Consider the following 13,606-nt stretch of genomic DNA (forward strand, 5'->3'; position numbering starts at 1 on the left):
TTTATCGAATTGCTAATCCATTTTGTGCCTCAAAAACTTTTGTGGATAGGGTAGATCGGGTATTCTCACTTCCTCACGCTCTTTCTCATCATCCTTCTTTTTCTCTGGCTCTTCCTCACAACTAACACCTTTAGACACACCCTTCTTTTCTTCCTCTCTCAAAACACTCCTCTCCTCATCCTCCTCACTGGACCTAGAAACTCCCTCATTAAGAACTCTCCCACTCCTAGTGGTGACGGAATACACGGGTTTCTTAGGTTCCACTCCTTGAGAAGGCAAAGAGGATGGACTAGCACAATCCTTAAGAGTGTTTCCAAGTTGGGTTATTTGTGTCTCAAGCATTTTGTTATGAGTCATCATCTCATTAAATTTCTTGTCACTCGTCGCCATATAGGTGTTAATGATCTTGGTTTGATTATCAATCAACTCTTCCAAATTTGACTTAAATGATGATGGTTGGGAATAAGAATTTTCACCATTGGCTTGGGGCTTTGGAGCAAAACCGGGAGGGGATCCCCTTTGGTTGTTGTTTTGAAAATTTCCCCGACTTTGGTTATTGTTCCAATTCCCTCGGCCTTGACTATTGCCACCATTATGGTAATGGTTACCAAAGCCTTGAGATTGATCTTGATTACCATACCCATGGCTTGAGTTTTGATTACTATAACCTTGGTTGTTATAGTTCCCTCAGAAACCTTGATTTCCTTGGTTCCTATATCCTCCATTGTTATAATTATCGAAACCACCTTGAGGGTGAGAATTCCTATTGCCAAAATTCTTAGGTCCATCGAACCTTTGACCACCATTAGCATTAGACACAAAGTTCACATGTTCACATTCATTATTTTCAACATTATCACATCCATCAACAAAAGCTTGTGAACACATGGAAGAATCATGATCATAAGAACCACAAGAATCACAAAATAAACATCCACTTGACATATTATTGGAAGTAGAAGGAGAAGAGTTAGAAATTGTACCTCTCCCTTTGGGTTGGGAGGAGGGACTCAATGAGTTCGTAGAAACACTCTCAAGCTTCGCTTTGATCGATGTCATCTCCTTCCCGAGATTTGAAATTTGGGATGACAAGTTGTCAATTGCGTTGAGATGATCCACGGAATAAACCGTTGAGCCACTCTTACTCGTAGACTCTCTCTCTCCTTCTTGCCAATCTCGATAGTATCTCACAACATCCTCAATTATGTAAACTACCTCTTCTTCAGTCCTATTCATTATAGGACCACCGGATCCTCCATCTACGCATGACTTGCCTTGAGCACTTAAACCTCCATAGAAAATTTGTATCACTTGATAGGTAGGAATCCCATGATGTGGACACTATCTTTAGTACTCCTTGTACCTCTCCCATGCTTCATAGAGATTCTCATTGGGTCTTTGCTTGAATCCTTGGATTAATGCCCTAGCCTCCGCCGTCTTCTTTTGAGGGTAAAAGCGAGACAAGAAAGCTCTAGTTACATCATCCCATGTTCTAAGTGAATTGGGCTTAACCTCTTTATCCAACCACTCTAAAGCACGACCAATAAGAGAAAAGGGAAACAACTTTAGCCGAATGAACTCTTGAGAAATGCCGTTCACCTTAATGGTATTACAATACTTCTCAAATTCCTTTAGGTGATTCAACAGACTCTCACTCTTGGCTCCACTAAATTGCCTCCGTTCTATCAAAGTAATCATGGCCGGTCTTATCTCAAAATCGTTCGCCGGTGTTGTAGGTGGAGCAATGCCACTCTCAAACCTATAAGAACCGAGAATGCCCAACCCCTTCAAAGCTACTCTTGGATTCTCTCCCATTCCTTGTTCTTGCTCTTCTTCCTCAAACTCTTCTTCACTTGAGCAATTTAGCCTCAAAGATCGATTGGCTATCCTTCTTCGTGAAAGAGTTCTTTCAATTTCCGGATCCAAAGGAACTAAGGGCCTATCTCGTATCCTACTATGCATGCAAAATCTCAAAAGAAATTGTTAGTAACACGGCTACAAGTGTGGCCTAAAAGAAAGAAATAAAATCTTTTTGTGTTTTTCCAATAGATGGAATAGACTCAACAACAATACACAATCATGATACCATTCCCCAGCAACGGTGCCATTTTGATCGAGGGTCGAAGCTAGGTCGTTGGGGCTAACCCCTAACCAAGGTCAAATAAAATTTATAAACACTTAACCAACCCTATACAAGTATATGGTAAGTCAAGGGTCGAACCAAAAGGAATGGTGGGTTATTGTCTATCGTCTATAGTCAAGCTATCCCGAAGTCTATAGGTAGGGTTGTGAATTGAAAAACTAGAACAAACACGGCAAATAAACTTGAAGAAATAAAATGTAAGAAGCACTAGGGCTAGGATCCACATGCATTCATAATGGAATTGACTAATTGGTAAATTGGCTAAGTTAAACAATGTGAGGGAAGATCAATCATGCAATCAATAGAGCATATCAAGCTATTCTCCTAGAGGTCTAACTAGCGTCAACTACGATAAACTCTAGCTAGGAAACATCACAAGACACCTCATTCGTGTAAATGCAAGCCACAAATCAATGGTCCGTATCAATGTGAACTTACAATGCAATCTAGTGCAACAATAAAAGTTGGCCAATCTTCAATCAATCACACACATGCACATGATTATCAACCAAATTTAATCCCACTATCAACTCCATCAATTATCCCCAATTAGCACTAATCCATTACTCATACATGCTTCACCGTTGCCCTAGCAAGTAATCTACTCACAAATCATGGTAATTAAGATCAAAACAAAGCAAATCAACACGTTCATCATGATCATATTAAGAAATCTAAAATCAATACAAAAATCAATCAAACATCAATCAAATATCAATCAAACTAAAACAATTAACCAAGCATATGAAAAACAAATGAAATCAACAAAGATCAAACTATATATTGAATCAAAGAAGAGTAATCCTTAAAATACTTGATCAAAGATCAATTGAAATAAAGAAATCTTGAATCATCAACAATCAACCATGAAATTCTCTCTCTAAAAACCTAGAGTTTCTCTCTCTAAAATATGATCTCAAAAGTTCTCTAATGATTATCTAATTGATTCTCTAATTCTTTCTCTCTCTTAAAAATAGAAGGAAATACTATATATAAGAAAGATACAAAAGAAAAGTCGGTTAGATCTTCCAAAAATAGACCCCGGAAGGCGAGGGCGCACGAAGAAGGGTACGGTACAGAGCACCCAGGCAGGTGCGGCCGCACCTAGCTGATGCGCGGCCGCACCAACCAGGTGCGCGGCCGCACCCTGGTCGTGCGCGCCCGCACCTGGCAGCAGCTCTCAATTCCTCTTCTTCGTCCTAGCTCAACCTCGTGCGCTCGTCTAGGTGATGATGATGAACACCAAGGTAGGCAGTCTTAAAATGAATATTTTGGTGGGTTTGTGGCAAAGATGATGCCCCCACCGCATACGTGCACCGAGCTCTTGACTTGCTCCTTGCGTTCCTTCAAACTTGAAGCTCCAAAAGCGAACACAAGGCATCCAACTTGATGAGAAATGTAAGAGGAAGGCTCGGGAATCTTTGGAAACACGATCATAACCTAAAAACAAACAAAAACAAACAAATAAAAGGGAAAAAGAACGAATAAACAAAGAAATGCACAAAACAAGGAAACTAACTACGAAAAGCACAAACTAATGAAATAAAGAGCAAAACTAAGAAAATCTAAGGAAATGAGCTACAAAATGAAATAAAAATCATCCTCAAAAGAGATCAAATGAGTGCCATAAATGACACTCATCAGTAGCCCAGCCGAAGCCCAGCCCCCGCACTTGGAGTTTGCGGGCTGCTGCAATGGCTAGAAAGCCACGCACTCCAAGTGCAGGCTGCTGCTAGCATGCCACGCACACTATGTGCGGGCTGCTAGCAGCTGCTGCTTTGGGATGCTTGCTACTGCTAGCCATGGTGCGCTAGCACGCACCAGCCAGCCAGCCATGGCTCGGCATGGTGTGCATGCTAGCCACCTGTGCTAGCATATTATGCCCCTAGCATTCGAATGCTCGGGGCATTCCGATGCTAGGGGTATTTTGGAAATATTGTCTGTTTATTATTATTTGCACGTGTCGTCATTTACTATTTTTGACTCGACGTCCGACGCTCGGTTTCGACGCTATAAGCTCGAATTTCCGACGTCTAAATGTTTAATACTCGGGCGACTCAATAATTTCTTCCGAATTAATTCGTCGAGTTGGTTCGTTAATTTGCTTGGGGTGCGACCCGAAGGGTTCAGTCAAGATTAAGCTGTAATATTAATTATGCATTAATTTTACTGATCGAAAGCGGCCTCCACCTAGGCATTCCGATCACTTGACCTTACTTAATATATAAGCAAAGCATATGGAATTCTATTCATCCTTTCCCGCTCATCAGGTTTCTTTGGACACTGCTTCTTGCTTAGGGTTATGCCATGTGACATGGGTAGATGGCCTCTCTTGGCTCCTTCCATTTGGAATCGAGCTAGTAACTTATCGATATAAGTACTTTGACTAAATCCTTTCATCCTCTTTGATCTATCCCTATAGATCTTAATGCCTAGTATGTACTGAGCCTCTCCCAAGTTTTTCATTGAAAAACATTTCCCGAGCCAAGTCTTTACAGACTCTAACAACGGAATGCTGTTTCCAATGAGCAAAATGTCGTCGACATATAAGATTAGGAAGGCGATGTCCCTCCCACTGACCTTCTTGTAAACACAAGACTCATCTAGATTCTTGATAAAACCAAACTTATTAATGGCTTCATCTAGACTCTTAATCTTGCATACCTTTCTAGCATTTTTTTGGTCGACAAAACCTTCAGGCTGTGTCATGTACACAGTTTCTTCGAAAATTCCATTTAGGAAGGTGGATTTTACGTCCATTTGCCATATTTTATTATTTTAATATGCAATAATCGCTAGAAGAATCCGAACGGACTTAAGCATTGCAACTGGAGAAAAGGTTTCATCATAATTAACTCCGTGAATTTGCCTGTAACCTTTTGCTACCAGTCTAGCTTTGTAAATGAATACTTTGTCGGTTTTCAACTTGAAAATCCATTTACATCCGATAGGTGTGTAACCTTTGGGTAAATCAACCAAGTTCCATACTTGATTTTCAAACATGGAGTCCATTTCAGATTTCATGGCCTCTTGCCATTTTGCAGAGTCGGGGCTCGTCATAGCTTGCTTGTAGGTTGTCGGCTCATCTCCATCCACTACTAGGATGTCCTGATCTTCTATTAATACAACACCGAGATATCTGTCAGGTTGAGATCTTGGCCAAGTTGACCTACGTAGGGTAATGGACTGAGAATTTGCATTGTCAGTTTCACTTTGACCAATATCAACAGAAGCTTTATAAGCACTTTGGTTGTCAATTTGTCTTTGTTGCTCGTCCTCTCGAACTTCATCGAGTTCGATTTTCCTCCAACTTGTCATTTTGGAATGATGCTCCTTCTCCAAAAAGACACCATCACGAGCAACAAACACTTTGTTGTTGGATTTGCTGTAGAAGTAATACCCTTTGGTTTCTTTTGGATAACCCACAAAGAAAACCTTGTCAGATTTTGGATGAAGTTTGTCAGACATGAGTCTCTTGACATATGCTTTGCATCCCCAAATCTTTAGAAAAGTCAACCTAGGAGGTTTCTTCGTCCATAATTCATATGGAGTCTTTTCTACAGCTTTTGACGGAGCACGATTCAGTGTAAGTGTCGCGGTTAAAAGTGTATGTCCCCTGAAAGAGATTGGAAGATCACTAAGACCCATAGTCGATCGTACCATGTATAACAAGGTTCGATTTCTTCTTTCGGATAATGCGTTCCATTGAGGAGTTCCCGGAGGTGTCAACTCTGAAAGTATCCATGTTCTTTTAGATGGTCATCAAATTCTTTGCTCAAACATTAGCCACCTCGATCCGATCGAAGCGCTTTGATTTTCTTGCCAAGTTGATTTTCAACTTCACTCTGAAATTCTTTCAATGGTTGCTTTATCATCTTTCCTAGTAAACATCCTTCACAATTCTCAAATGATTCTAAATCAAATGAGTCTAGAATGCCATCATGAAGAAGCTTCTTGATGCATTTGATGTTAATGTGGCCAAGGTGATAATGCCACGAGTAGGTTTGACTAGACTGTGTAGTCTTAGCTTTCTTAGTGGGATTATCGACGTTATAAACTTCTTTGTCTAAAGATACACATAAAGACCATTTTCTGAATGTGCCGTACCATATAAACATCATCGAGATAAAATGAACATGATTGGTCTTTTACTCGAAATTCAAAACCTTTGGCGTCCAATGCCGAAATTGAAATAATGTTTTTGGTAATGTTGGGAACACAATAAACACTTTCAAGTTCCAAAACTAGCCCCGTGGGCAAAGACAGACTAAGAGATCCTATGGATATAGCACCAATCCTTGCTCCATTTCCTACCTAGAGCTCGATCTCTCCCTTCGCTAGCCTCCTAGTGTTCCTTAGTGCCTGAGAATTGGAACAAAGGTGTGAGCCACATCCGGTATCTAATACCCATGAAGCTGAGCTAGTGAAGTTAAAGTCTATAACGTAAATACTTGATACAGAAGCAACGGTTCCCTTCTTCTTATCTTCCTTGAGCTTGAGGCAGTCTCTCTTCCAATGTCCCTTCTTCTTGCAATAGAAGCATTGGGAATCAGTTTTACAAGATGCTACCTTCTTCTCCTTGTTGTCTTTGGTTGCTTTCGGCTTAGGCGAAAAGTACTTCTTGCCTTTTCCCTTGAAGCCCTTCTTCTTTTTGCCTGCCCGTTTGAACGACTTGCCCTTCTTGATCATTAGCATATCATTCTTTCCCTCATCTTTAAGTGTCTTCTCAGCTTGCTTCAACATCCCATGAAGCTCAGTGAGGGTTTTCTCCATGCTATGCATGTTGTAGTTCATCTTGAACTGGTCATAGCCTTTGTGAATGGAATGGAGAATGATGTCAATAGCCATCTTAGTTTAGTACCCCGCATCAAGCCTTCCCATGTTCTCAAATAATCCGATCATTTTGAGCACATGTGGGCTGACTGGCTCTCATTTCTTGAGCTTAGTCCCAAGGATCTGCCTGTGGGTTTCAAACCTTTAAGTTCGAGCCTGCTCTTGAAATATATGCTCTAACTTAGAAATGATCTCATAGGCCGATTCCTTCTCGAAGAAGGTTTTCTGAAGTTCAGGAGACATAGTGGCTAGCATTACGCACTTGACATCCCGATCAGCCACTTGCCATCGGTTAAGGGCAGCCTAAGTCACCTCCTCATTGGGAGCCTCGGGTATTTCCTCATCAAGGACATACTCTTTCCGTTCTTGCATAAGAACGATTCGCAAATTCTTTTGCCAATCAAGGAAATTGGTATTACTCAACTTCTCCTTGTTGAGAATTGAGCGTAATGAAAACTAATTGTTTGAGTTGTTCGAAGACATGATTCTACAATTGAAAGAATTTAAATGATAAAACCATTCAAAAATTACTTTAAATAAGATTGAATTTAGTTCATGCAAATTTCAATACTTATTTAACGTCTTATTTACACATAAAAATTATCCCCATTTTGTGAAAATAAGGCGATTCCAAGATCTAAGGGATCAACAAGTGGTCACGGCAAGCTTTGGCTTGTCCTTGCACTTGTTATCCCAAGTTAAGCATTGCTTTGCTAATGGCTCCGAGCCATTATTATTGGTTAGATAATCGTCCCATCCAATGCATCTTGACGATGTATCTCTTTTGCCACGGTATGTGAGGACTCCTCACTCATACCGATGAATTCAACCAAAACCAACATACACACCCGGTGTGCCTTATTTTCCTTAGAGTAGCGATGGCACCTCGCTTTGGCGTAGCCCACCATCACCCTCTTCCGGTTAGTAAGTGTTGTTTTGGAAAGGCAAGTTTTACTCAATATTATTAGGGACCTAGGATTTCTATGTTGGTTAAATTAAGTGAACATAAATAATCATCGCAACATAAAGAAAACCTAAACATGCATCTAACTTATCATTCATACATAAGCACAAGCATAAATGTAAAAGCATAAGTATAAGATGCATATTGGCAACTAGCATGACCCCTTGAATTCTTCAAGTCTTCAAAAGGTCTTCAATTGCAACTTCAAGGCTTCATCTTCCAAAAACTCCGTCTTCATGACTCAACTAAACTATGCAACTACTAGTATCTACGATTAGGACTAATCTAAATATTAAGGTACAAAAACACTCAACAATGCGTAGACCGTATTTAGATTTACAAAAATACATCACGGCACGTAGTCCGTATTTTCTATCCTAATCGGGTCCCACTAGTTGTCATTTCATAAAACCTTTTAGGGAATATACATTCCATTCATCCATTAACTATATGTGAATGGCCCATGCATTTTACAACAACAAACAAGTAATAATGCATTAAACTCGCGCACGCACTAGTAACTAATCTAGAAGGTTAATCCGATTAACACGCCTAATTAAAACTAGTCAAAGTTGTTTAACCGATTATGTAATTGACGTTATTAATAATTGAAGCTCCCACTAAATTCCGCATCCATCTTAATTAATCCAATTAATTAAGCCGGTTGTAACCAAACATGTCAAAATACATTTTGCCAATGCCGCTCAAAACCGAGGCCTAGCCTCCTAAATTTAAATTAAAACAACCAAGATTAATTAAAATAAATAAAACGGAAAAATTTGCAAAATATCATTGCCAAAATACATGTGCTAATTAAGGGGTGGTACGCATGGTCGTGACTCATGCCAAGCGTCACACCCATAGCTTAGAATACAGCATACCCTTCGACTCTTCTACGGGGCGTGCGAGAACGTGAGCCACGGGGCCACACGAGCTTGCTAGCCATGCGCACCTTGCCGCAAGCACCACCGCATAGGCCCCGCACATGACGGATGCACCAAGCCCAAGCACACGATGCTCGTGCACCAACAACCGAACCACATCACCCATCACAGCACGCACCACAGCACACACGCACGCACCACCCAGGCAGCGTGCTGCTGCTGCGATGCTGCTGCTTGCGGATGTGCGCACCGGCCACGCCATTTGCTGCCCGCAACATCATGGCAGGCCCTTGGCAGCCACGTGGGCTGCAATGCAGCCCGACTAGCCAAGGGTGCTTTCGCCTTGATTTGCGTGCCATAGCCTCGGGATTTTGATCCCAATTTTGCGTGACATTATAATTAATTCTAAAATAATTTCAGAATTAATTCAATGAGCAAAAATGAAAAATTTAAACAATTCTAACTTAAAATAAAATTATAAAAGTGCATCCAACCAAAATTATTCCAAGAACCATTCTTTAATTAATTTGGATTAGCTTGGTGCAACAACATGAATAAGGCAATTTCTCACTATTAATTTAATCAATTTAAATTAATCTTTAGATTTCGACAAAGTAAGAGGGAGTTGGAAAAATATGAACTTTAATGTTCAAATGAAAAATTCAACTACTAACATTTGTGAGTTCTTGAAAATTATATCTTCCAATATGAAGATAACATTATATCACAAAGTTTGAAACTTTATGTTTCCAATCAATCCAAATGATTAAAATAACAAAGTTCAACATAAAATTCATGGAATTTAGTAACTTTAAAGTTTCAATCACTTAACATAATTAAAGATTGAATCTTTAGCACTTTGGAAGCCTCAAAGACAAAAATTTTCACACTACAATGCAAAAATAAATCAATCTTTTAAGCATTAAATACTGCCAAGTAAATATGCTTTAAAGAGATTAACATTGCAGAAAAAAATGCAAATAAATCAAGCACATAATCACCAAGTTATGCCGTCAAATCCAAGGTAAGAAAGACTTAAAATTTTTCATCAAAAACGAAAAGTCCCTCAAAAAAGGCATTTCTGGTCAGAATTTGGCTAAAATCACAGTCCCATGGGGGTGAAACCATTTACAGAACACCTTTTCCACCCAAAATTCACTATTTTTAGGCGAAAATCTAGGTTCTGTGCCAAAATTCGCATTTAAAACAGGATTAAAAATAATAAAACCGAGCCACTAATCTAATTAGCAACTTAAACCAGAAAAATAAGCCATAAATAACCTTGAAAAACATGATAATAAAAATAAACGAGTGGGGCTCCGATACCGTTGTTGGGGTTTGGTGAGTCCGACTCACCGCGGAAACAAACCCAAGCCAAGGATCCACTCACAATTAATAAAATCATAAAAGCATAACAAATGAATATAAATGGCAAAATAGGAATATACCTTTGAAGCGTGCTTCGCCCTTACAGATGGGCTCTTACTTAAAAGCTTTAGCTCCGAAAGTACGCGAGCCTCTAACGGAAATCCGCCCGCAAAAGCTAACTCTGACTTTAAGGTCCGTTACCTCGGGGTTAGCAAGGTCTGACCGAAACCTGAGTATTATATGAGTTTAAGAGTTTTTGCTAATGCAATGCTCTATTGAACTCCTACTCAAGAACTCTTTCCAAGAACCCAAGGTGGGTATTTATAGGATAGAGTGAGAGTGGGAATTTCTATCCCATCAATGTGGGATCATGAAATTCCACAATTTATTTTAAAGTTAAAATAAAATAAATATGCAAACTAATAATATATCTACAAGTGTCACTAATACATGTAAAGGGAAGTGAGGACCACTTGGAGAGTAGGGGACCATACTTGCTCCCCACTCCATACTCTCCTTGTGCCACATGTCCCTCACCCCCACATGCTTCCCATTAGTTTCGGCCCTAGCTACCAGATCCTAAGCCTAGCCGAAGCCCAGCCCCCGCACTTGGAGTTTGCGGGATGCTACTATGGCTAGCAAGCCACGCACTCCAAGTGCGGGCTGCTGCTAGCATGCCGCGCACACTATGTGCGGGCTGCTAGCAGCTGCTGCCTTGGGATGCTTGCGACAGCTAGCTGCTGCTAGGCACGGTGCGCTAGCACGCACCATCCAGCCAGCCATGGCTCGGCATGGTGCGCATGCTAGCCACCTGTGCTAGCATATTATGCCCCTAGCATTCGGATGCTCGGGGCATTCTGATGCTAGGGGTATTTTGGGAATATTTTCGATTTATTATTATTTGCGCGTCTCGTCATTCATTATTTTTGGCTCGATGTCCGACGCTCGGTTTCGACGCTCTAAGCTCGAATTTCTGATGTCTAAATATTTATTACTCGGGCGACTCATTAATTTCTTCCGAATTAATTTGTCGAGTCGGTTTGTTAATTTGCTTGGGGTGTGACCCGAAGGGTTCAGTCAAGATTAAGCTATAATATTAATTATGCATTAATAATACTGATCGGAAGCGGCCTCCACCCAGGCATTCCGATCACTTGACCTTAATGAATATATTAGCTTCCTAATAATTCTGAACCCACTATCAGAATAATACACTTGTCCGAAGGACACCATTCTTTTCACATTTGAATCATTAAAAAGGACGGATAGGTACTACTGTCCATATCATCAATAAGGAGGACATACCATAGAGCATTGCCTTAAATTCAAAGAGTTAATCCAAAAACTGATTAATAATAAGAAGTTAGTCCAATTTAAGCAAGAACAAGATGCTACCATCAATGGAGTCTGGGATAGTGATGAGGAGGACATTTATCTCAAGGATATTGAAGAACCTCCACTTTAGGTAATATATCTAGTAGGTGACATTTGGGATGAAGAAGATTCACCCATAGATGTCCTCACAAGATCCGGGAGAATGCAACCTCCCATTACTACACAATCTATTCCCACTACTCAACAAGTTCCCATACCAATTATAGAAGACAATGATGTTGTCAAGCAATTAAAAAAGACCAAGGTCGAGATGAACGTATGGAAACTTCTAACTACATCCCGAGAACATAGAGTTGCGGTCATGGACGCATTAGCTGAGGTAGGAATAGATTCGACACCACTCCTGAGGGGTTAGCTAACTTTCTCACAAGTGATCTTCAAAGTCCTATCAACTTGATCACCTTTTCTAACAAAGATCTACCGTCGGAAGGTGACAAACACAACAAGGATCTAAACCTCAAAGTAATTTGCAAGAGAATGAATGTCCCAATGACTGTTGTAGATAATGGATCGGCAATCAATGTTTGCCCACTTAGAACTGCGAGGATGTTAGGAATAAGGGATGAAGATTTATCTCCATCAACACAAGGAATAAGAGCCTATGACAACTCTCGTCGCCAAGCCTTAGGAACAATCACTATAAACGCAACGGCGTGAGTAATAGAACATGCCACTACATTCCAAGTAGTGGATATTAAGGCTTCATTCAACCTATTGCTGGGACGCCCTTGGCTTCATGACCTTAAGGTCGTCCCTTCATCCCTTCACCAATAAGTAAAAGTTATAGTTGGAGGGATCCCAATTACAATCGATGCTTCACCTATGAGGATCTAAGCGGTAGAAAATGCAATAATCAACGTAGTGGGCAATGAGAATGATGAAGATTTATGAGCTTTAATGAAGAGGTCTCCTTAATCGAGGAAGATGAAAGGACCTCTCTTTGCTATGACCTTCACTCCAACATGATAACCAACTCTATCCTTAGAAAACAGGGACACTTTTCTAGAATGACTCTTGGAAAGAAGAAAGAGATAGCAAAACACATGAGACTACCGAGCCTCCCTAAATTAGATACTTTCAGACTTGTTTTCGAACCCACTCTCGAAGATCTAAAGCGAGCCCGGGAAAAATCAAAGGCACAAAGGAATGCTCGCACACAAAAGAAGGCAATCCCAATGGATCAATACCCTCTTACTCTAAATGGACAGTTCATAAGAGAGGGAAAGGGTTATGCATGTTATGAATTTCCAGAACCCTTTGTTATAAACGGCATAAGGCAACCTGGGTTCGAAATCTTTTTGGATTGCTACTTTTTAGATGAGATCCCAACTCCTATTAACAAGTAGAAAGCACCCCCATGCTTCAACTTTAATGTTATGGGACTCCTCTTTGGGCGCGAAAAGAATGAGCCAAAGTATATAGAGGATAACTCCTTGCTCATTCAAACAGTCTTACAAAGAGAAAACTTCGATCCTTCGAAGTTCATCACTCCAGCAGAGGATTTAGTGCAAGGATGGCGCAAGACTGTGAAAGTAACTATCGTAAGTGGAAGGAAGATCTCCATAACGACAGGACAAGGACCAATGTTCGAAGAGTCGTCTGAGTCAGAGTCTTCCCCTATCGAGTCTTCTAAGTCTTTAGCTGTAGCACCTTCCTCTAATTCTTCTATTTTAGCACCTACTCCTAGAATAGTTAGTAGTCAAGTCCCAGCGGACATTTCTTTATTTGATGTAATAATTTTCGAGTTCAATAATATGTCTTCTTCTCCTTACTCGTGTTTTTCTTTAACTCAAGATGACGAGCATTGCTTTACTAACAATGAAAATGACAAAAAAATCATTAAAGCAATGGAAATAATTGAAAATAAAACACCAGTAATTAAGGACACTGAAACTGTTGATATCTTAAAAGATCCAACCATTAAAAGAGAAGTTAAAATCGGACTCACACTTAATAAAGATGAAAGAATCGATTTAATCAATCTACTTAAAGAATTCATCGATGTATTCGCTTGGTCAT

The 13,606-nt window shown here is 40.1% G+C and overlaps 1 non-coding gene across 1 annotated transcript; it reads left to right on the forward strand.

The window, feature by feature from the left end:
- Window positions 1–1,324: 1,324 nt before the first annotated feature.
- LOC145606423 (small nucleolar RNA R71) lies at window positions 1,325–1,430 on the forward strand. Its single transcript, XR_014105302.1, has one exon. It is a non-coding gene; the product is annotated as a small nucleolar RNA R71 (small nucleolar RNA).
- Window positions 1,431–13,606: the final 12,176 nt, after the last annotated feature.

Source organism: Chenopodium album, chromosome 22, assembly GCF_948465745.1.
Source record: "Chenopodium album chromosome 22, dcCheAlbu1.1, whole genome shotgun sequence".
In the NCBI taxonomy this organism is placed as follows: domain Eukaryota; kingdom Viridiplantae; phylum Streptophyta; class Magnoliopsida; order Caryophyllales; family Amaranthaceae; genus Chenopodium; species Chenopodium album.